At 60.7% G+C, this 22915-nt stretch overlaps 1 pseudogene; it reads left to right on the top strand.

Moving 5' to 3' along the window:
• The window catches only part of LOC141180626 (UDP-glucuronic acid decarboxylase 1-like), a 112532-nt pseudogene that overhangs the window by 21139 nt on the left and 68478 nt on the right, over positions 1-22915 (top strand).

Genomic DNA, 22915 nt, shown 5'->3' with positions numbered 1-22915 from the left:
TTGGCCCGCGTCCTCGTCCTCTCTGGCCCGCGTCCTCTTTGGCCCACGTCCTCTCTGGCGCGCGTCCTCTCTGGCCTCCGTCCTCATCCTCTCTGGCCCGCGTCCTCTCTGGCCTGCTTCCTCGTCCTCTCTGGCCCGCGTCCTCTCTGGCCCGCATCCTCGTCCTTTTTGGCTTGCGTCCTCGTCCTTTCTGGCCCGCGCCCTCGTCCTTTTTGGCCCGCGTCCTCATCCTTTTTGGCCCGCGTCCTCGTCCTTTTTGGCCCGCGTCCTCGTCCTTTTTGGCCCGCTTCCTTGTCCTTTTTGGCCCGCGTCCTCGTCCTCTTTCGCCTGCGTCCTCCATACCTTGTCCTTTTGGCCCGCGTCCTCGTCCTTTTTGGCCCGCGTCCTCGTCCTCTCTGGCCCGCGTCCTCTCTGGCCCGCGTCCTCTCTGGCCCGCATCCTCTCTGGCCCGCGTCCTCTCTGGCCTGCGTCCTCGTCCTCTCTGGCCCGCGTCCTCGTCCTTTTTGGCCCGCGTCCTCGTCCTCTCTGGCCCGCGTCCTATTTGGCCCGCGTCCTCTCTGGCCCGCGTCCTCTCTGGCCCGCGTCCTCGTCCTCTCTGGCCCGCGTCCTCATCCTTTTTGGCCCGCGTCCTCGTCCTTTTTGGCCCGCGTCCTCGTCCTCTCTGGCCCGCGTCCTCTTTGGCCCACGTCCTCTCTGGCGCGCGTCCTCTCTGGCCTCCGTCCTCATCCTCTCTGGCCCGCGTCCTCTCTGGCCTGCTTCCTCGTCCTCTCTGGCCCGCGTCCTCTCTGGCCCGCATCCTCGTCCTTTTTGGCTTGCGTCCTTGTCCTTTTTGGCCCGCGTCCTTTTTGGCCCGCGTCCTCGTCCTTTTTGGCCCGCGCCCTCGTCCTTTTTGGCCCGCGTCCTCGTCCTTTTTGGCCCGCGTCCTCGTCCTTTTTGGCCCGCGTCCTCGTCCTTTTTGGCCCGCTTCCTTGTCCTTTTTGGCCCGCGTCCTCGTCCTCTTTCGCCTGCGTCCTCCATACCTTGTCCTTTTGGCCCGCGTCCTCGTCCTTTTTGGCCCGCGTCCTCGTCCTCTCTTGCCTGCGTCCTCTCTGGCCCGCGTTCTCTCTGGCCTGCATCCTCTCTGGCCCGCGTCCTCTCTGGCCTGCGTCCTCGTCCTCTCTGGCCCGCGTCCTCGTCCTTTTTGGCCCGCGTCCTCGTCCTTTTTGGCCCGCGTCCTCGTCCTTTTTGGCCCGCGTCCTCGTCCTCTCTGGCGCGCGTCCTCTCTGGCCCGCGTCCTCTCTGGCCCGCGTCCTCTCTGGCCTGCGTCCTCGTCCTCTCTGGCTCTCGCCCGCGTCCTCGTCCTTTTTGGCACGCATCCTCGTCCTTTTTGGCCCGCGTCCTCGTCCTTTTTGGACCGCGTCCTCGTCCTCTCTGGCCCGCGTCCTCTTTGGCCCACGTCCTCTCTGGCCCGCGTCCTCTCTGGCCTCCGTCCTCGTCCTCTCTGGCCCGCGTCCTCTCTGGCCTGCGTCCTCGTCCTCTCTGGCTCGCGTCCTCTCTGGCCCGCATCCTCGTCCTTTTTGGCTTGCGTCCTCGTCCTTTTTGGCCCGCGTCCTCGTCCTTTTTGGCCCGCGTCCTCGTCCTTTTTGGCCCGCGTCCTCGTCCTTTTGGCCCGCGTCCTCATCCTTTTTGGCCCGCGTCCTCGTCCTTTTTGGCCCGCGCCCTCGTCCTCTTTGGCCCGCGCCCTCGTCCTTTTTGGCCCGCGTCCTCGTCCTTTTTCGCCTGCGTCCTCCATACCTCGTCCTTTTGGACCGCGTCCTCCATACCTCGTCCCTTTTGGCCCGCGTCCTCCATACCTCGTCCTCTGGCCCACATCCTCGTCCTCTGGCTGGCGTCCTCCTTACCTCGTTCTTTTTGCCCGCGTCTTCCACTCCATACCTGGTCTACTGGCGCGCGTCCTCCATACCTGGTCCCCTGGACGGCGTCCTTTTGGCCCGCGTCCTCCATACCTCGTTCTCTGGCCCGCATCCTAGTCCTCTGGCCAGCGTCCTCCTTACCTCATTCTTTTGGCCCGCGTCCTCAATACCAGGTCCCCTGTCCCGGGTCCTTCATACCTCGTCCTTTTGGCCCGCGTCCTCCATTCCTCGTCCTCTGGCCCACGTCCTCCATACCTGGTCCTCTTTGGCCCGCGTCCTCCATACCTGGTCCTTTTTGGCCCGCATTCTTTTCTGGCCCGCGTACTTCATACCTCGTCCTTTTTGGTCCGCGTCCTCGTACTCTGGCCCGCATCCTCGTACTTTGGCCCGCGTCCTCCATACCTGGTCCTTTGGCCCGTGTCCTCCATACCTGGTCCTTTTGGCCCATGTCCCCCGTACCTGGTCCTTTTGGCCCATGTCCCCCGTACCTGGTCCTTTTGGCCCATGTCCCCCGTACCTGGTCCTTTTGGCCCGCATCCTCCACACCTGGTCCTTTTGGCCCGCGTCCTCCACACCTTGTCCTTTTGGCCCGCGTCCTCCACACCTTCTCCTTTTGGCCCGCGTCCTCCATACCTCGTCCCTTTTGGACCGCGTCCTTCATACCTCGTCCTCTGGCCCGCGTCCTCGTCCTCAGGCCCGTGTCCTCCTTACCTCGTTCTTTTGGCCCGCGTCCTCCATACCTGGTCCCCTGGCCCGCGTCCTCCATACCTGGTCCCCTAGCCGGCGTCCTTTTGGCCCGCATCCTCCATACCTCGTTCTCTGGCCCGCAACCTCGTCCTCTGCCCCGCGTCCTCCTTACCTCGTTCTTTTGGCCCGCGTCCTCCATACCTGGTCCCCTGTCCCGCGTCCTCCATACCTCCCTCGTCCTTTTACCCGCGTCCTCCATACCTCGTCCTTTGGCCCGTGTCCTCGTCCTTTGGCCCGAGTCCTCATCCTCTGGCCCGCGTCCTCGTCCTCTGGCCCGCGTCCTCCATACCTGGTCCTTTTTGGCCCGCGTCCTTTTCTGGCCCGCGTCCTTTTCTGGCCCGCGTCCTCGTCCTTTTTGGCCCGCGTCCTCGTCCTTTTTTGCCCGCGTCCTCCATACCTCGTCCTCTGGCCCGTGTCCTCCATACCTCGTTCCTTTTGGTCCTCGTCCTCCGGGCCCGCGTCCTTTTCTGGCCAGCGCCCTTTACAGGCCCGCGTCCTTCATACCTTGTCCTTTTTGGCCCGCGTCCTCGTCCTCTGGCCCACGTCCTCCATACCTGGTCCTCTGGCCCGCGTCCTCCATACCTGGTCCTTTTGGCCCGCGTCCTCCATACCTGGTCCTTTTGGCTCGCGTCCTCCATACCTGGTCCTTTTGGCCCGCGTCTGCCATACCTGGTCCTCTGGCCCGCGTCCTCCATACCTGGTCCTTTTGGCACGCGTCCTCCACACCTCGTCCTTTTGGCCTGCGTCCTCCACACCTCGTCGCTTTTGGTCCTCGTCCTCTGGCCTGCGTCCTCCATACATCGTACTCTGGCCCGCGTCCTCGTCCTTTGGCCCGCGTCCTCCATACCTCATCCTCTGGCCCACGTCCTCGTCCTCTGGCCAGCGTCCTCCTTACCTCATTCTTTTGGCCCGCGTCCTCCATACCTTGTCTCCTGGCACGCGTCCTCCATACCTGGTCCCCAGGACAGCATCCTTTTGGCCAGCGTCCTCCATACCTCGTTCTCTGGCCCGCATCCTCATCCTCTGGCCAGCATCCTCTTTACCTCGTTCTTTTGGCCCACGTCCTCCAAACCAGGTCCCATGTCCCGCGTCCTTCATACCTCGTCCTTTTGGCCCGCGTCCTCCATTCCTCGTCCTCTGGCCCGCGTCCTCCATACCTGGTCCTCTTTGGACCACGTCCTACATACCTGGTCCTTTTTGGCCCGCGTTCTTTTCTGGCTCGCGTCCTTCATACCTCGTCCTTTTTGGACCGCGTCCTCGTCCTCTGGCCCGCATCCTTGTACTTTGGCCCGCGTCCTCCATACCTGGTCCTTTGGCCCGTGTCCTCCATACGTGGTCCTTTTGGCCCGTGTCCCCCATACCTGATCCCTTTGGCCCGCGTCCTCCATACCTGGTCCTTTTGGTCCCCGTGTCCTCCCTACCTGGTCCTTTGGCCCGTGTCCTCCATACCTGGTCATTTTGGCCCGCGTCCTCCACACCTTGTCCTTTTGGCCCACGTCCTCCATACCTCGTCTCTTTTGAACCGCGTCCTTCATACCTCATCCTCTGGCCTGCGTCCTCGTCCTCTGGACCGTGTCCTCCTTACCTCGTTCTTTTGGCCCGCGTCCTCCATACCTGGTCCCCTAGCCCGCGTCCTTTTGGCCCGAATCCTCCATACCTCGTTCTCTGTCCCGCAACCTCGTCCTCTGGCCCGCGTCCTCCTTACCTCGTTCTTTTAGCCCGCGTCCTCCATACCTCGTCCTTTTTGCCCGCGTCCTCCCTACCTGGTCCTTTTTGGCCCGCGTCCTCGTCCTCTGGCCCGCGTCCTCCATACCTGGTCCTTTTTGGCCCGCGTCCTCCATACCTGGTCCTTTTTGGCCCGCGTCCTTTTCTGGCCCGCGTCCTTCATACCTTGTCCTTTTGGGCCCGCGTCCTCGTTCTTTGGCCTGCGTCCTCCATACCTGGTTTTCTGGCCCGCGTCCTCCATACCTGGTCCTTTTAGGCCCGCGTCCTCCATACCTGGTCCTTTTGGCCCGCGTCCTCCATACCTGGTCCTTTTGGCCCGCGTCCTCCATACCTGGTCCTTTTTGGCCCGCGTCCTCCATACCTGGTCCTCTGGCCCGCGTCCTCCATACCTGGTCCTTTTGGCCCGCGTCCTCCACACCTCATCCTTTTGGCCCGCGTCCTCCACACCTCATCCTTTTGGCCCGTGTCCTCCACACCTCGTCCCTTTTGGCCCGCGTCCTCGTCGTGTGGCCCGCGTCCTCCATACCTCGTCCCCTGGCCCGCGTCCTCATAACCTCGTTCTTTTAGCCCGGGTCCTCCAGACCTGGTCCCCTGGCCCACGTCCTCCATACCTCTTCCTTTTGGCCCGCGTCCTCCATACCTTGTCCTCTGGCCCTCGTCCTCGTACTCTGACCTGCGTCCTCGTCCTCTGACCCACGTCCTCCATACCTGGTCCTTTTTGGCCCGCGTCCTCCATACCTGGTCCTTTTTGGCCCGCGTCCTTTTCTGGCCCGCGTCCTTCATACCTTGTCCTTTTGGGCCCGCGTCCTCGTTCTTTGGCCCGCGTCCTCCATACCTGGTTTTCTGGCACGCGTCCTCCATACCTGGTCCTTTTGGCCCGCGTCCTCCATAACTGGTCCTTTTGGCCCGCGTCCTCCATACCTGGTCCTTTTGGCCCACGTCCTCCATACCTGGTTCTTTTGGCCCGCGTCCTCCATACCTGGTCCTCTGGCCCGCGTCCTCCATACCTGGTCCTTTTGGCCCGCGTCCTCCACACCTCATCCTTTTGGCCCATGTCCTCCATACCTCGTCCCTTTTGGCTCGCGTCCTCGTCGTCTGGCCCGCGTCCTCCATACCTCGTCCTCTGGCCCGCGTCCTCATAACCTCGTTCTTTTAGCCCGGGTCCTCCAGACCTGGTCCCCTGGCCCACGTCCTCCATACCTCTTCCTTTTGGCCCGCGTCCTCCATACCTTGTCCTCTGGCCCTCGTCCTCGTACTCTGACCCGCTTCCTCGTCCTCTGACCCGCGTCCTCCATACCTGGTCCTTTTTGGCCCGCGTCCTCCCTACATGGCCCTTTTTGGCCCGCGTCCTCCATACATGGCCCGCGTCCTCCATACCTGGTCTGTTTGGCCTGTGTCCTCCACACCTTGTCCCTTTTGGCCCGCGTCCTCGTCGTCTGGCCCGCGTCCTCCATACCTCGTCCTCTGGCCCGCGTCCTCCTTACCTCGTTCTTTTAGCCCGGGTCCTCCAGACCTGGTCCCCTGGCCCACGTCCTCCATTCCTCTTCCTTTTGGCCCGCGTCCTCCATACCTCGTCCTCTGGCCCGCGTCCTCCATTCCTGGTCCTTTTTGGCCCGCGTCCTACATACCTGTTCCTTTTTGGCCCGCATCCTCCATACCTGGTCCTTTTTGGCCCGTGTCCTCCATACCTGGTCCTTTTTGGCCCGCGTCCTCCATACCTGGTCCTTTTTGGCCCGCGTCCTCCATACCTGGTTCTTTTTGGCCCGCGTCTTACATACCTGTTCCTTTTTGGCCCGCATCCTCCATACCTGGTCCTTTTTGGCCCGTGTCCTCCATACCTGGTCCTTTTTGGCCCGCGTCCTCCATACCTGGTCCTTTTTGGCCCGCGTCCTCCATACCTGGTTCTTTTTGGCCCGCGTCCTCCATACCTGGTCCTTTTTAGCCCGCGTCCTCCTAACCTGGTCCTTTATGGCCCACGTCCTCCTAACCTGGTCCTTTTCGGCCCGCGTCCTCCATACCTGGTCCTTTTTGACCCGCGTCCTCCATACCTAGTCCCCTGTCCTGCGTCCTTCGTATCTCATCCTTTTGGCCCGCGTCCTCCATTCCTCGTCCTGTGGCCCGCGTCCTCCATACCTGTTCCTTTTAGGCCCGCGTCCTCCATACCTGGTCCTTTCTGGCCGCATCCTTTTCTGGCCCGCATCCTTTTCTAGCCCGCGTCCTTTTCTGCCCCGCGTCTTTCATACCTCGTCCTTTGTGGCCCGCGTACTCGTCCTCTGGCCCGCGTCCTCGTACTTTGGCCCACGTCCTCCATACCTGGTCCTTTGGCCTGCGTCCTCCATACCTTGCCCTTTTGGCCCGCATCCTCCACACCTTGTCCTTTTGGCCCGCGTCCTCCACACCTCGTCCCTTTTGGTCCTCGTCCTCTGTCCCGCGTCCTCCATACCTCGTCCTCTGGCCTGCGTCCTCTTCCTTTTGGCCCGAGTCCTCTATACCTCGTCCCTTTCGGCCCGCGTCCTCCTTACCTCATCCTCTGGCCCGTGTCCTCGTCCTCTGGCCCGCATCCTCCTTACCTCATTCTTTTGGCCCGCGTCCTCTATACCTTTTCCCTTTTGGCGCGCGTCCTCAATACCTCGTCCTCTGGCCCGCGTCCTCTGGCCCGCGTCCTCCTTTCCTCGTCCCTTTTGGCCCACGTCCTCCATACCTCGTCCTCTGGCCCGCGTCCTCGTCCTCTGGTCCGCGTCCTCCTTGCCTCATTCTTTGGGCCCGCATCGTCCATACCTGGTCCCCTAGCCCGCGTCCTCAATGCCTGGTCCCCTAGCCCGCGTCCTTTTGGCCCGCGTCCTCCATACCTTGTTCTCTGGCCCGCAACGTCGTCCTCTAGCCCGCGTCCTCCTTACCTCGTTCTTTTGGCCCGCGTCCTCCATACCTGGTCCCCTGTCCTGCGTCCTCCATACCTCGTCCTTTTTGCACGCGTTCTCCATACCTCGTCCTTTGGCCCGTGTCCTCGTCCTCTGGCCCGCGTCCTCCATACCTGGTCCTTCTTGGCTCGCGTCCTCCATACCTTGTCCTTTTTGGCCCGCGTCATTTTCTGGCCCGCGTCCTTCATACCTCGTCCTTTTTGGCCCGCGTCCTCATCCTCTGACCCGCGTCATCGTTCTTTGGCCCGCGTCCTCATACCTGGTTTTCTGGCCCGCGTCCTCATACCTGGTCTTCTGGACCGCGTCCTCCATACTTGGTCCTTTTTTGGCCCACGTCCTCCATACCTGGTCCTTTTTGGACCGCGTCCTCCATACCTGTTTTTTTTTGGCCCGCGTCCTCCATACCTGGTCCTTTTTCGACCGCATCCTCCATACCTGGTCCTTTTTGGCCCGAGTCCGCCATACCTGGTCCTTTTTGGCCCGCGTCCTCCATACCTCGTCCTTTTTGGCCCGAGTCCTCCATACCTCGTCCTTTTTGGCCCGCGTCCTCCTTATCTCATTCTTTTGGCCCGCGTCCTCCATACCTGGTCCTTTTGGCCCGCGTCCTCCATACCTGGTCCTTTTTGGCCCGTGTCCTTCATACCTGGTCCTTTTTGGCCCGCGTCCTCCATACCTGGTCCTCTTTGGCCCGCGTCCTCCATACCTGCTCCTTTTTGGCCCGCGTCCTCCATACCTCGTCCTTTTTGGCCCGCGTCCTCCATACCTGGTCCTTTTTGGCCCGCGTCCTCCATACCTGGTCCTTTTTGGCCCGAGTCCTCCATACCTCGTCCTTTTTGGCCTGCGTCCTCCATACCTCATCCTTTTTGGCCCGCGTCCTCCATACCTGGTCCTTTTTGGCCCGCGTCCTCCATATCTGGTCCTTTTTGGCCCACGTCCTTTTCTGCCCCGCGTCCTTCATACCTCGTCTTTTGTGGCCCGCGTACTCGTCCTCTGGTCCGCGTCCACATACTTTGGCCCGCATCCTCCATACCTGGTCCCCTAGCCCGCGTCCTCCATACCTGGTCCCCTAGCCCATGTCCTTTTGGCCCGCGTCCTCCATACCTCGTTCTCTGGCCGGCAACCTCGTCCTCTGGCCCGCGTCCTCCTTACCTCGTTCTTTTGGCCCGCGTACTCCATACCTCGTCCTCTGGCCCGCGTCCTCGTCCTCTGGCCCGCGTCCTCCTTATCTCATTCTTTTGGCCCGCGTCCTCCATACCTGGTCTCCTAGCTCGCGTCCTCCATACCTGGTCCCCTAGCCCGAGTCCTTTTAGCCCGCGTCCTCCATACCTCGTTCTCTGGCCCGCAACCTCGTCCTCTGGCCCGCGTCCTCCTTACCTCGTCCTTTGGCCCGCGTCCTCATCCTGTGGTCCGCGTCCTCGTTCTTTGGCTCGCGTCCCCCATACCTGGTCCTTTTTTGACCCACGTCCTCCATACCTGGTCCTTTTTGGACCGCGTCCTCCATACCTGTTATTTTTGGCCCGCGTCCTCCATACCTGGTCCTTTTTGGCCCGAGTCCTCCATACCTCGTCCTTTTAGGCCCGCGTCCTCCATACCTGGTTCTTTTTGGCCCGCGTCCTCCATACCTGGTCCTTTTTGGACTGCGTCCTCCTTACCTGGTCCTTTTCGGCCCGTGTCCTCCATACCTCGTCCTTTGGCCCGCGTCCTCGTCCTCTGGCCAGCGTCCTCATCCTCTGGCCCTCGTCCTCCATACCTGGTCCTTTTTGGCCCGCGTCCTCCATACCTGGTCCTATATGGCCCACGTCCTTTTCTGGCCCGCGTCCATCATACCTCGTCCTTTTGGGTCCACATCCTCGTCCTCTGGTCCGCGTCCTCGTTCTTTGGCCCGCGTCCTCCATACCTGGTTTTCGAGCCCGCGTCCTCCATACCTGGTCCTTTAGGTCCGCGTCCTCCATACCTGGTCCTTTTGGCCCGCGTCCTCCATACCTGGTCCTTTTTGGCCCGTGTCCTTCATACCTGGTCCTTTTTGGCCCGCGTCCTCCATACCTGGTCCTCTTTGGCCCGCGTCCTCCATACCTGCTCCTTTTTGGCCCGCGTCCTCCATACCTGGTCCTTTTTTGGCCGAGTCCTCCATACCTGTTTTTTTGTTGGCCTGCGTCCTCCATACCTGTTTTTTTTTTGGCCCGCGTCCTCCATACCTGTTTTTTTTTTGGCCCGCGTCCTCCATACCTGGTCCTTTTTGGCCCGCGTCCTCCATACCTGTTTTTTTTTGGCCGCGTCCTCCATACCTGGTCCTTTTTGGCCCGCGTCCTCCATACCTGGTCCTTTTTTGGCCCACGTCCTCCATACCTGGTCCTTTTTGGACCGCGTCCTCCATACCAGTTTTTTTTTGGCCCGCGTCCTCCATACCTGGTCCTTTTTGGCCCGAGTCCTCCATACCTCGTCCTTTTTGGCCCGCGTCCTCCATACCTGGTTCTTTTTGGCCCGCGTCCTCCATACCTGGTTCTTTTTGGCCCGCGTCCTCCATACCTGGTCCTTTTTGGACTGCGTCCTCCTTACCTGGTCCTTTTCGGCCCGTGTCCTCCATACCTCGTCCTTTGGCCCGCGTCCTCGTCCTCTGGCCCGCGTCCTCCATACCTGGCCCTTTTTGGCCCGCGTCCTCCATACCTGGTCCTATATGGCCCGCGTCCTTTTCTGGCCCGCGTCCATCATACCTCGTCCTTTTGGGCCCGCGTCCTCGTCCTCTGGTCCGCGTCCTCGTTGTTTGGCCCGCGTCCTCCATACCTGGTTTTCTAGCCCGCGTCCTCCATACCTGGTCCTTTAGGTCCGCGTCCTCCATACCTGGTCCTTTTTGGCCCGTGTCCTTCATACCTGGTCCTTTTTGGCCCGCGTCCTCCATACCTGTTTTTTTTTTGGCCTGCGTCCTCCATACCTGGTCCTTTTTGGCCCGCGTCCTCCATACCTGTTTTTTTTTTGGCCGCGTCCTCCATACCTGGTCCTTTTTGGCCCGCGTCCTCCATACCTGGTCCTTTTTGAAACGAGTCCTCCATACCTCGTCCTTTTTGGCCCGCATCCTCCATACCTCGTCCTCTGGCCTGTGTCCTCGTCCTTTTGGCCCGCGTCCTCCATACCTCGTCCCTTTTGGCCCGCGTCCTCCATACCTGGTCCCCTGGCCCACGTCCTCCATACCTGGTCCCCTAGCCCGCGTCCTTTTGGCCCGTGTCCTCCATACCTCGTTCTCTGGCACGCAACCTCGTACTCTGGCGCGCGTCCTCCATACCTTGTTCTCTGGCCCGCAATCTCGTCCTCTAGCCCGCGTTCTCCTTACCTCGTTCTTTTGGCCTGCGTCCTCCATACCTGGTCCCCTGTCTCGCGTCCTCCATATCTCGTCCTTTTTGCCCGCGTCCTCCATACCTCGTCATTTGGCCCGCATCCTCGTCCTCTGGCCCACGTCCTCATCCTCTGGCCTGCATCCTCCATACCTGGTCCTTTTTGGCCCACGTCCTCCATACCTGGTCCTATATGGCCCACGTCCTTTTCTGGCCCGCGTCCATCATACCTCGTCCTTTTGGGTCCACATCCTCGTCCTCTGGTCCGCGTCCTCGTTCTTTGGCCTGCGTCCTCCATACCTGGTTTTCTAGCCCGCGTCCTCCATGCCTGGTCCTTTAGGTCCGCGTCCTCCATACCTGGTCCTTTTGGCCCGCGTCCTCCATACCTGGTCCTTTTGGCCCGCGTCCTCCATACCTGGTCCTTTTTGGCCCGTGTCCTTCATACCTGGTCCTTTTTGGCCCGCGTCCTCCATACCTGGTCCTTTTTGGCCCGCGTCCTCCATACTTGCTCCTTTTTGGCCCGCGTCCTCCATACCTGGTCCGTTTTTGGCCCGAGTCCTCCATACCTGTTTTTTTTTTGGCCCGCGTCCTCCATACCTGTTTTTTTTTTGGCCCGCGTCCTCCATACCTGTTTTTTTTTTTTTGGCCGCGTCCTCCATACCTGGTCCTTTTTGGCCCGCGTCCTCCATACCTGGTCCTTTTTTGGCCCACGTCCTCCATACCTGGTCCTTTTTGGCCCGCGTCCTCCATACCTGGTCCTTTTTGGCCCGAGTCCTCCATACCTCGTCCTTTTTGGCCCGCGTCCTCCATACCTGTTTTTTTTTGGGCCGCGTCCTCCATACCTCGTCCTTTTGGGCCCGCATCCTCGTCCTCTGGTCCGCGTCCTCGTTCTTTGGCCCGCGTCCTCCATACCTGGTTTTCTAGCCCGCGTCCTCCATACCTGGTCCTTTTGGCCCGCGTCCTCCATACCTGGTCCTTTTTGGCCCGTGTCCTTCATACCTGGTCCTTTTTGGCTCGCGTCCTCCATACCTGGTCCTTTTTTGGCCCGCGTCCTCCATACCTGTTTTTTTTTTGGCCCGCGTCCTCCATACCTGGTACTTTTTGGCCCGCGTCCTCCATACCTGGTCCTTTTTGAAACGAGTCCTCCATACCTCGTCCTTTTTGGCCCGCATCCTCCATACCTCGTCCTCTGGCCTGCGTCCTCGTCCTTTTGGCCCGCGTCCTCCATACCTCGTCCATTTTGGCCCGCGTCCTCCATACCTCGTCTTCTGGCCCGCGTCCTCCTTACCTCTTTCTTTTGGCCCGCGTCCTCCATACCTGGTCCCCTGGCCCACGTCCTCCATACCTGGTCACCTAGCCCGCGTCCTTTTGGCCCGTGTCCTCCATACCTCGTTCTCTGGCACGCAACCTCGTACTCTGGCCCGCGTCCTCCATACCTCGTTCTCTGGCCCGCAACCTCGTCCTCTAGCCCGCGTCCTCCTTACCTCGTTCTTTTGGCCCGCGTCCTCCATACCTGGTCCCCTGTCTCTCGTCCTCCATACCTCGTCCTTTTTGCCCGCGTCCTCCATACCTCATCCTTTGGCCCGCGTCCTCGTCCTCTGGCCCGCGTCCTCATCCTCTGGCCCGCGTCCTCCATACCTGGTCCTTTTTGGCCCACGTCCTCCATACCTGGTCCTTTATGGCCCACGTCCTTTTCTGGCCCGCGTCCATCATACCTCGTTCTTTTAGGCCCGCCTCCTCGTCCTCTGGTCCGCGTCCTCGTTCTTTGGCCCGCGTCCTCCATACCTGTTTTTTTTTGGCCCGCGTCCTCCATACCTGGTCCTTTTTGGCCCGCGTCCTCCATACCTGGTCCTTTTTGAAACGAGTCCTCCATACCTCGTCCTTTTTAGCCCGCGTCCTCCATACCTGTCCTCTGGCCTGCGTCCTCGTCCTTTTGGCCCGCGTCCTCCATACCTCGTCCCTTTTGGCCCGCGTCCTCCATACCTCGACCTCTGGCCCGCGTCCTCGTCTTCTGGCTCGCGTCCTCCTTACCTCGTTCTTTTGGCCCGCGTCCTCCATACCCGGTCCCCTGGCCCACGTCCTCCATACCTGGTCCCCTAGCCCGCGTCCTTTTGGCCCGTGTCCTCCATACCTCGTTCTCTGGCCCGCAACCTCGTACTCTGGCCCGCGTCCTCCATACCTCGTTCTCTGGCCCGCAACCTCGTCCTCTAGCCCGCGTCCTCCATATCTCGTCCTTTTTTGCCCGCGTCCTCCATACCTCGTCCTTTGGCCCGCATCCTCGTCCTCTGGCCCGCGTCCTCATCCTCTGGCCCGCGTCCTCCATACCTGGTCCTTTTTGGTCCATGTCCTCCATACCTGGTCCTTTATGGCCCACGTCCTTTTCTGGCCCGCGTCCATCATACCTCGTCCTTTTAGGCCCGCCTCCTCGTCCTTTGGTCCGCGTCCTCGTTCTTTGGCCCGCGTCCTCCATACCTGGTCCTTTTTTGGCCCGCGTCCTCCATACCTGGTCCTTTTTGGCCCGCGTCCTCCATACCTGTTTTGTTTTGGCCCGCGTCCTCCATACCTGGTCCTTTTTGGCCCGCGTCCTCCATACCTCGTACTTTTTAGCCCGCGTCCTCCATACCTCGTCCTCTGGCCTGCGTCCTCGTCCTTTTGGCCCGCTTCCTCCATACCTCGTCCCTTTTGGCCCGCGTCCTCCATACCTCGACCTCTGGCCCGCGTCCTCGTCTTCTGGCCGGCGTCCTCCTTACCTCTTTCTTTTGGCCCGCGTCCTCCATACCTGGTCCCCTGTCTCGCGTCCTCCATACCTCGTCCTTTTTGCCGGCGTCCTCCATACCTCGTCCTTTGGCCCGCGTCCTCGTCCTTTGGCCCGCGTCCTCATCCTGTGGCCTGCGTCCTCCATACCTGGTCCTTTTTGGCCCAAGTCCTCTATACCTGGTCCTTTATGGCCCGCGTCCATCATACCTCGTCCTTTTAGGCCCGCCTCCTCGTCCTCTGGTCCGCGTCCTAGTTCTTTGGCCCGCGTCCTTCATAACTGGTCCTTTTTTGGCCTGCGTCCTCCATACCTGGTCCTTTTTGGCCCGCGTCCTCCATTCCTGTTTTTTTTTGGCCCGCGTCCTCCATTCCTGGTCCTTTTTGGCCCGCGTCCTCCATACCTGGTCCTTTTTGGCCCGCGTCCTTTATACCTCGTCCTCTGTACTGCGTCCTCGTCCTTTTGGCCCGCGTCCTCCATACCTCGTCCCTTTTGGCCCGCGTCCTCCATACCTCGACCTCTGGCCCGCGTCCTCGTCCTCTGGCCCGCGTCCTCCTTACCTCGTTCTTTTGGCCCGCGTCCTCCATACCTGGTCCCCTGGCCCGCGTCCTCCATATCTGGTCCCCTAGCCCGCGTCCTTTTGGCCCGTGTCCTCCATACCTCGTTCTCTGGCCCGCAACCTCGTCCTCTGGCCCGCATCCTCCATACCTCGTTCTCTGGCCCGCAACCTCGTCCTCTGGCCCGCGTCCTCCTTACCTCGTTCTTTTGGCCCTCGTCCTCCATACCTGGTCCCCTGTCTCGCATACTCCATACCTCGTCCTTTTTGCCCGCGTCCTCCATACCTCGTCCTTTGGCCCGCGTCCTCGTCCTCTGGCCCGCGTCCTCATGCTCTGGCCCGTGTCCTCCATACCTGGTCCTTTTTGGCCCGCATCCTCCATACCTGGTCCTTTATGGCCCGCGTCCTCCATACCTCGTCCTCTGTACTGCGTCCTCGTCCTTTTGGCCCGCGTCGTCCATAACTCGTCCCTTTTGGCCCGCGTCCTCCATACCTCGACCTCTGGCCCGCGTCCTCGTCCTCTGGCCTGCTTCCTCCTTACCTAGTTCTTTTGGCCCGCGTCCTCCATACCTGGTCCCCTAGCCCGCGTCCTTTTGGCCCGTGTCCTCCATACCTTGTTCTCTGGCCCGCAAGCTCGTACTCTGGCCCGAGTCCTCCATACCTCGTTCTCTGGCCCGCAACCTCGTCCTCTGGCCCATGTCCTCCTTACCTCGTTCTTTTGGTCCGCGTCCTCCATACCTGGTCCCCTGTCCCGCGTCCTCCATACCTCGTCCTTTTTACCCCTTCCTCCATACCTCGTCCTTTGGCCCGCGTCCTCGTCCTCTGGCCCGCTTCCTCATCCTCTGGCCCGCGTCGTCCATACCTGGTCCTTTTTGGTCCGCGTCCTCCATACCTGGTCCTTTATGGCCCGCGTCCTTTTCTGGCCCGCGTCCATCATACCTCATCCTTTTGGGCCCGCGTCCTCGTCCTCTGGTCCGCGTCCTCGTTCTTTGGCCCGCGTCCTCCATACCTGGTTTTCTAGCCCGCGTCCTCCATACCTAGTCCTTTAGGTCCGCGTCCTCCATACCTGGTCCTTTTGGCCCGCGTCCTCCATACCTGGTCCTTTTTGGCCCGCGTCCTACATACCTGGTCCTTTTTGGCCCGCATCCTCCATACCTGCTGCTTTTTGGCCCTCGTCCTCCATACCTCGTCCTCTGTACTGCGTCCTCGTCCTTTTGGCCCGCATCGTCCATAACTCGTCCCTTTTGGCCCGCGTCCTCCATATCTCGACCTCTGGCCCGCGTCCTCCTTACCTAGTTCTTTTGGCCCGCGTCCTCCATACCTGGTCCCCTAGCCCGCGTCCTTTTGGCCTGTGTCCTCCATACCTCGTTCTCTGGCCCGCAAGCTCGTACTCTGGCCCGCGTCCTCCATACCTCGTTCTCTGGCCCGCAACCTCGTCCTCTGGCCCACGTCCTCCTTACCTCGTTCTTTTGGCCCGCGTCCTCCATACCTGGTCCCCTGTCCCGCGTCCTCCATACCTCGTCCTTTTTACCCCTTCCTCCATACCTCGTCCTTTGGCCCGCGTCCTCGTCCTCTGGCCCGCTTCCTCATCCTCTGGCCCGCGTCGTCCATACCTGGTCCTTTTTGGTCCGCGTCCTCCATACCTGGTCCTTTATGGCCCGCGTCCTTTTCTGGCCCGCGTCCATCATACCTCATCCTTTTGGGCTCGCGTCCTCGTCCTCTGGTCCGCGTCCTCATTCTTTGGCCCGCGTCCTCCATACCTGGTTTTCTAGCCCGCGTCCTCCATACCTAGTCCTTTAGGTCCGCGTCCTCCATACCTGGTCCTTTTGGCCCGCGTCCTCCATACCTGGTCCTTTTTGGCCCACGTCCTACATACCTGGTCCTTTTTGGCCCGCGTCCTCCATACCTGCTGCTTTTTGGCCCTCGTCCTCCATACCTGGTCCGTTTTTGGCCCACGTCCTCCATACCTGGTCCTTTTTGGCCCGCGTCCTCCATACCTGTTTTTTTTTTATGGCCCGCGTCCTCCATACCTGGTCCTTTTTGGCCCGCGTCCTCAATACCTGGTCCTTTTTGACCCGCGTCCTCCATACCTCGTCCTCTGGCCTGCGTCCTCGTCCTCTGGCCTACGTCCTCGTCCTGTGGCCCGCGTCCTCTTTACCTCGTTCTTTTGGCCCGCGTCCTCCATACCTGATCCCCTGTCCCGCGTCCTCCATACCTCGTCCTTTTTGCGCGCGGCCTCCATACCTCGTCCTTTGGCCCGTGGCCTCGTCCTCTGGTCCGCGTTCTCCATATCTGGTCCTTTTTGGCCCGCGTCCTCCATACCTGGTCCTTTTTGGCCCGCGTCCTCCATACCTCGTCCTTTTAGGCACGAGTCCTCCATACCTCGTCCTTTTTGGCCCGCGTCCTCCATACCTCATCCTTTTTGGCCCGCGTCCTCCATACCTGGTCGTCTTTGGCCCTCGTCCTCCATACCTGGTCCTTTTTGGCCCGCGCCCTCCATACCTGGTCCTTTTTGGCCCTCGTCCTCCATACCTCGTCCCTTTTGGCCCGCGTCCTCCATACCTCGACCTCTGGCCCGCGTCCTCGTCCTCTGGCCTGCTTCCTCCTTACCTAGTTCTTTTGGCCCGCGTCCTCCATACCTGGTCCCCTAGCCCGCGTCATTTTGGCCCGTGTCCTCCATACCTCGTTCTCTGGCCCGCAACCTCATACTCTGGCCCGCGTCCTCCATACCTCGTTCTCTGGCCCGCAACCTCGTCCTCTGGCCCGCGTCCTCCTTACCTCGTTCTTTTGGCCCGCGTCCTCCATACCTGGTCCCCTGTCCCACGTCCTCCATACTTCGTCCTTTTTGCCCGCGTCCTCCATACCTCGTCCTTTGGCCCGCGTCCTCGTCCTCTGGCCCGCTTCCTCATCCTCTGGCCAGCGTCGTCCATACCTGGTCCTTTGTGGCCCGCGTCCTCCATACCTGGTCCTTCATGGCCCGCGTCCTTTTCTGGCCCGCGTCCATCATACCTCATCCTTTTGGGCCCGCGTCCTCGTCCTCTGGTCCGCGTCCTCGTTCTTTGGCCCGCGTCCTCCATACCTGGTTTTCTAGCCCGCGTCCATACCTGGTCCTTTAGGTCCGCGTCCTCCATAACTGGTCCTTTAGGTCCGCATCCTCCATACCTGGTCCTTTTTGGCCCGCGTCCTCCATACCTGGTCCTTTTTCGCCCGCGTCCTCCATACCTGCTCCTTTTTGGCCCGCGTCCTCCACACCTGGTCCTTTTTTGGCCCGCGTCCTCCATACCTGGTCCTTTTTGGCCCGCGTCCTCCATACCTGGTCCTGTTTGGCCCGCGTCCTCAATACCTGGTCCTTTTTGACCCGCGTCCTCCATACCTCGTCCTCTGGCCTGCGTCCTTGTCCTCTGGCCTACGTCCTCGTCCTCTGGCCCGCGTCCTCTTTACCTCGTTCTTTTGGCCCGCGTCCTCCATATCTGGTCCCCTGTCCCGCGTCCTCCATACCTCGTCCTTTTTGCGCGCGTCCTCCATACCTCGTCCTTTGGCCCGTGGCCTCGTCCTCTGGTCCGCGTTCTCCATATCTGGTCCTTTTTGGCCCGCGTCCTCCATACCTGGTCCTTTTTTGCCCGCGTCCTCCATACCTCGTCCTTTTTGGCCCGAGTCCTCCATACCTCGTCCTTTTTGGCCCGCGTCCTCCATACCTCATCCTTTTTGGCCCGCGTCCTCCATACCTCATCCTTTTTGGCCCGCGTCCTCCATATCTGGTCCTTTTTGGCCCTCGTCCTCCATACCTGGTCCTTTTTGGCCCGCGTCCTCCATACCTGGTCCTTTTTGGCCCTCGTCCTCCATACCTGGTACTTTTTGGCCCGAGTCCGCCTTACATGGTCCTTTTTGGCCCGCGTCCTTCATACCTGGTGCTTTTTGGCTCGAGTCCTCCTTACATGGTCCTTTTTGGCCCGCGTCCTCCATACCTGGTGCTTTTTGGTCCGCGTCCTACATACCTGGTCCTTTTCGGCCCGCGTCCTCCATACCTGGTCCTTTTCGGTCCGCGTCCTCCATACCTGGTCCTTTTTGGCCCGAGTCCTCCTTACATGGTACTTTTTGGCCCGCGTCCTCCATACCTGGTGCTTCTTGGCCCGCGTCCTACATACCTGGTCCTTTTCGGCCCGCGTCCTCCATACCTGGTCCTTTTCGGCCCGCGTCCTCCATACCTGGTCCTTTTTGGCCCGTGTACTCCATACCTCGTCCTTTTTGGCCCACGTCCTCCATACCTGGTCTTTTTTGGCACGCGTCCTCCATACCTGGTACTTTTTGGCCCATGTCCTACATATCTGGTCCTTTTTGGCCCGAGTCCTCCTTACATGTTCCTTTTTGGCCCACGTCCTCCATACCAGGTCCATTTTGGCCCGCGTCCTCCATACCTGGTCCATTTTGGCCCGCGTCCTCCATACCTGGTCCTTTTTGGCCCGCGTCCTCCATACCTGGTCCTTTTTGGCCCGTGTCCCCCATACCTGGTCCTTTGGCCTGCGTCCTCCATACCTGGTCCTTTTGGCCCGCGTCCTCCATACCTGGTCCTTTGGCCCGCGTCCTCCATACCTGGTCCTTTTGGCCCGCATCCTCCACACCTTGTCCTTTTGGCCCGCGTCCTCCACACCTCGTCCCTTTTGGTCCTCGTCCTCTGGCCCGTGTCCTCCATACCTGGTCCTTTTTGGCCCGCGTCCTCAATACCTGGTCCTTTTTGACCCGCGTCCTCCATACCTCGTCCTCTGGCCTGCGTCCTCGTCCTCTGGCCTACATCCTCGTCCTGTGGCCCGCGTCCTCTTTACCTCGTTCTTTTGGCCCGCGTCCTCCATACCTGATCCCCTGTCCCGCGTCCTCCATACCTCGTCCTTTGGCCCGTGGCCTCGTCCTCTGGTCCGCGTTCTCCATATCTGGTCCTTTTTGGCCCGCGTCCTCCATACCTGGTCCTTTTTGGCCCGCGTCCTCCATACCTCGTCCTTTTAGGCCCGAGTCCTCCATACCTCGTCCTTTTTGGCCCGCGTCCTCCATACCTCATCCTTTTTGGCCCGCGTCCTCCATACCTGGTCGTCTTTGGCCCTCGTCCTCCATACCTGGTCCTTTTTGGCCCGCGCCCTCCATACCGGGTCCTTTTTGGCCGTCGTCCTCCATACCTCGTCCCTTTTGGCCCGCGTCCTCCATACCTCGACCTCTGGCCCGCGTCCTCGTCCTCTGGCCTGCTTCCTCCTTACCTAGTTCTTTTGGCCCGCGTCCTCCATACCTGGTCCCCTAGCCCGCGTCATTTTGGCCCGTGTCCTCCATACCTCGTTCTCTGGCCCGCAACCTCATACTCTGGCCCGCGTCCTCCATACCTCGTTCTCTGGCCCGCAACCTCGTCCTCTGGCCCGCGTCCTCCTTACCTCGTTCTTTTGGCCCGCGTCCTCCATACCTGGTCCCCTGTCCCGCGTCCTCCATACTTCGTCCTTTTTGCCCGCGTCCGCCATACCTCGTTCTTTGGCCCGCGTCCTCCATACCTGGTTTTCTAGCCCGCGTCCATACCTGGTCCTTTAGGTCCGCGTCCTCCATAACTGGTCCTTTAGGTCCGCGTCCTCCATACCTGGTCCTTTTTGGCCCGCGTCCTCCATACCTGGTCCTTTTTCGCCCGCGTCCTCCATACCTGCTCCTTTTTGGCCCGCGTCCTCCACACCTGGTCCTTTTTTGGCCCGCGTCCTCCATACCTGGTCCTTTTTGGCCCGCGTCCTCCATACCTGGTCCTCTTTGGCCCGCGTCCTCAATACCTGGTCCTTTTTGACCCGCGTCCTCCATACCTCGTCCTCTGGCCTGCGTCCTTGTCCTCTGGCCTACGTCCTCGTCCTCTGGCCCGCGTCCTCTTTACCTCGTTCTTTTGGCCCGCGTCCTCCATATCTGGTCTCCTGTCCCGCGTCCTCCATACCTCGTCCTTTTTGCGCGCGTCCTCCATACCTCGTCCTTTGGCCCGTGGCCTCGTCCTCTGGTCCGCGTTCTCCATATCTGGTCCTTTTTGGCCCGCGTCCTCCATACCTGGTCCTTTTTGGCCCGCGTCCTCCATACCTCGTCCTTTTTGGCCCGATTCCTCCATACCTCGTCCTTTTTGGCCCGCGTCCTCCATACCTCATCCTTTTTGGCCCGCGTCCTCCATACCTCATCCTTTTTGGCCCGCGTCCTCCATATCTGGTCCTTTTTGGCCCTCGTCCTCCATACCTGGTCCTTTTTGGCCCGCGTCCTCCATACCTGGTCCTTTTTGGCCCTCGTCCTCCATACCTGGTACTTTTTGGCCCGAGTCCGCCTTACATGGTCCTTTTTGGCCCGCGTCCTTCATACCTGGTGCTTTTTGGCTCGAGTCCTCCTTACATGGTCCTTTTTGGCCCGCGTCCTCCATACCTGGTGCTTTTTGGTCCGCGTCCTACATACCTGGTCCTTTTCGGCCCGCGTCCTCCATACCTGGTCCTTTTCGGTCCGCGTCCTCCATACCTGGTCCTTTTTGGCCCGAGTCCTCCTTACATGGTACTTTTTGGCCCGCGTCCTCCATACCTGGTGCTTCTTGGCCCGCGTCCTACATACCTGGTCCTTTTCGGCCCGCGTCCTCCATACCTGGTCCTTTTCGGCCCGCGTCCTCCATACCTGGTCCTTTTTGGCCCGTGTACTCCATACCTCGTCCTTTTTGGCCCACGTCCTCCATACCTGGTCTTTTTTGGCACGCGTCCTCCATACCTGGTCCTTTTTGGCCCGCGTCCTCCATACCTGGTACTTTTTGGCCCATGTCCTACATATCTGGTCCTTTTTGGCCCGAGTCCTCCTTACATGTTCCTTTTTGGCCCACGTCCTCCATACCAGGTCCATTTTGGCCCGCGTCCTCCATACCTGGTCCATTTTGGCCCGCGTCCTCCATACCTGGTCCTTTTTGGCCCGCGTCCTCCATACCTGGTCCTTTTTGGCCCGTGTCCCCCATACCTGGTCCTTTGGCCTGCGTCCTCCATACCTGGTCCTTTTGGCCCGCGTCCTCCATACCTGGTCCTTTGGCCCGCGTCCTCCATACCTGGTCCTTTTGGCCCGCATCCTCCACACCTTGTCCTTTTGGCCCGCGTCCTCCACACCTCGTCCCTTTTGGTCCTCGTCCTCTGGCCCGTGTCCTCCATACCTGGTCCTTTTTGGCCCGCGTCCTCAATACCTGGTCCTTTTTGACCCGCGTCCTCCATACCTCGTCCTCTGGCCTGCGTCCTCGTCCTCTGGCCTACATCCTCGTCCTGTGGCCCGCGTCCTCTTTACCTCGTTCTTTTGGCCCGCGTCCTCCATACCTGATCCCCTGTCCCGCGTCCTCCATACCTCGTCCTTTGGCCCGTGGCCTCGTCCTCTGGTCCGCGTTCTCCATATCTGGTCCTTTTTGGCCCGCGTCCTCCATACCTGGTCCTTTTTGGCCCGCGTCCTCCATACCTCGTCCTTTTAGGCCCGAGTCCTCCATACCTCGTCCTTTTTGGCCCGCGTCCTCCATACCTCATCCTTTTTGGCCCGCGTCCTCCATACCTGGTCGTCTTTGGCCCTCGTCCTCCATACCTGGTCCTTTTTGGCCCGCGCCCTCCATACCGGGTCCTTTTTGGCCGTCGTCCTCCATACCTCGTCCCTTTTGGCCCGCGTCTTCCATACCTCGACCTCTGGCCCGCGTCCTCGTCCTCTGGCCTGCTTCCTCCTTACCTAGTTCTTTTGGCCCGCGTCCTCCATACCTGGTCCCCTAGCCCGCGTCATTTTGGCCCGTGTCCTCCATACCTCGTTCTCTGGCCCGCAACCTCATACTCTGGCCCGCGTCCTCCATACCTCGTTCTCTGGCCCGCAACCTCGTCCTCTGGCCCGCGTCCTCCTTACCTCGTTCTTTTGGCCCGCGTCCTCCATACCTGGTCCCCTGTCCCGCGTCCTCCATACTTCGTCCTTTTTGCCCGCGTCCGCCATACCTCGTCCTTTGGCCCGCGTCCTCGTCCTCTGGCCCGCTTCCTCATCCTCTGGCCAGCGTCGTCCATACCTGGTCCTTTGTGGCCCGCGTCCTCCATACCTGGTCCTTTATGGCCCGCGTCCTTTTCTGGCCCGCGTCCATCATACCTCATCCTTTTGGGCCCGCGTCCTCGTCCTCTGGTCCGCGTCCTCGTTCTTTGGCCCGCGTCCTCCATACCTGGTTTTCTAGCCATCGTCCATACCTGGTCCTTTAGGTCCGCGTCCTCCATACCTGGTCCTTTTTGGCCTGCGTCCTACATACCTGGTCCTTTTTCGCCCGCGTCCTCCATACCTGCTCCTTTTTGGCCCGCGTCCTCCACACATGGTCCTTTTTTGGCCCGCGTCCTCCATACCTGGTCCTTTTTGGCCCGCGTCCTCCATACCTGGTCCTGTTTGGCCCGCGTCCTCAATACCTGGTCCTTTTTGACCCGCGTCCTCCATACCTCGTCCTCTGGCCTGCGTCCTCGTCCTCTGGCCTACGTCCTCGTCCTCTGGCCCGCGTCCTCTTTACCTCGTTCTTTTGGTCCGCGTCCTCCATATCTGGTCCCCTGTCCCGCGTCCTCCATACCTCGTCCTTTTTGCGCGCGTCCTCCATACCTCGTCCTTTGGCCCGTGGCCTCGTCCTCTGGTCCGCGTTCTCCATATCTGGTCCTTTTTGGTCCGCGTCCTCCATACCTGGTCCTTTTTGGTCCGCGTTCTCCATACCTCGTCCTTTTTGGCCCGAGTCCTCCATACCTCGTCCTTTTTGGCCCGCGTCCTCCACACCTCATCCTTTTTGGCCCGCGTCCTCCATACCTGGTCCTTTTTGGCCCTCGTCCTCCATACCTGGTCCTTTTTGGCCCGCGTCCTCCATACCTGGTCCTTTTTGGCCCTCGTCCTCCATACCTGGTACTTTTTGGCCCGAGTCCGCCTTACATGGTCCTTTTTGGCCCGCGTCCTTCAATCCTGGTGCTTTTTGGCCCGAGTCCTCCTTACATGGTCCTTTTTGG

This window comes from Phyllobates terribilis, unplaced genomic scaffold (assembly GCF_046119375.1).
Source record: "Phyllobates terribilis strain yellow unplaced genomic scaffold, ASM4611937v1 Scaffold_34__1_contigs__length_13252353, whole genome shotgun sequence".
Lineage (NCBI taxonomy): Eukaryota > Metazoa > Chordata > Amphibia > Anura > Dendrobatidae > Phyllobates > Phyllobates terribilis.
This window is presented reverse-complemented; position numbering and strand designations above follow the sequence as displayed.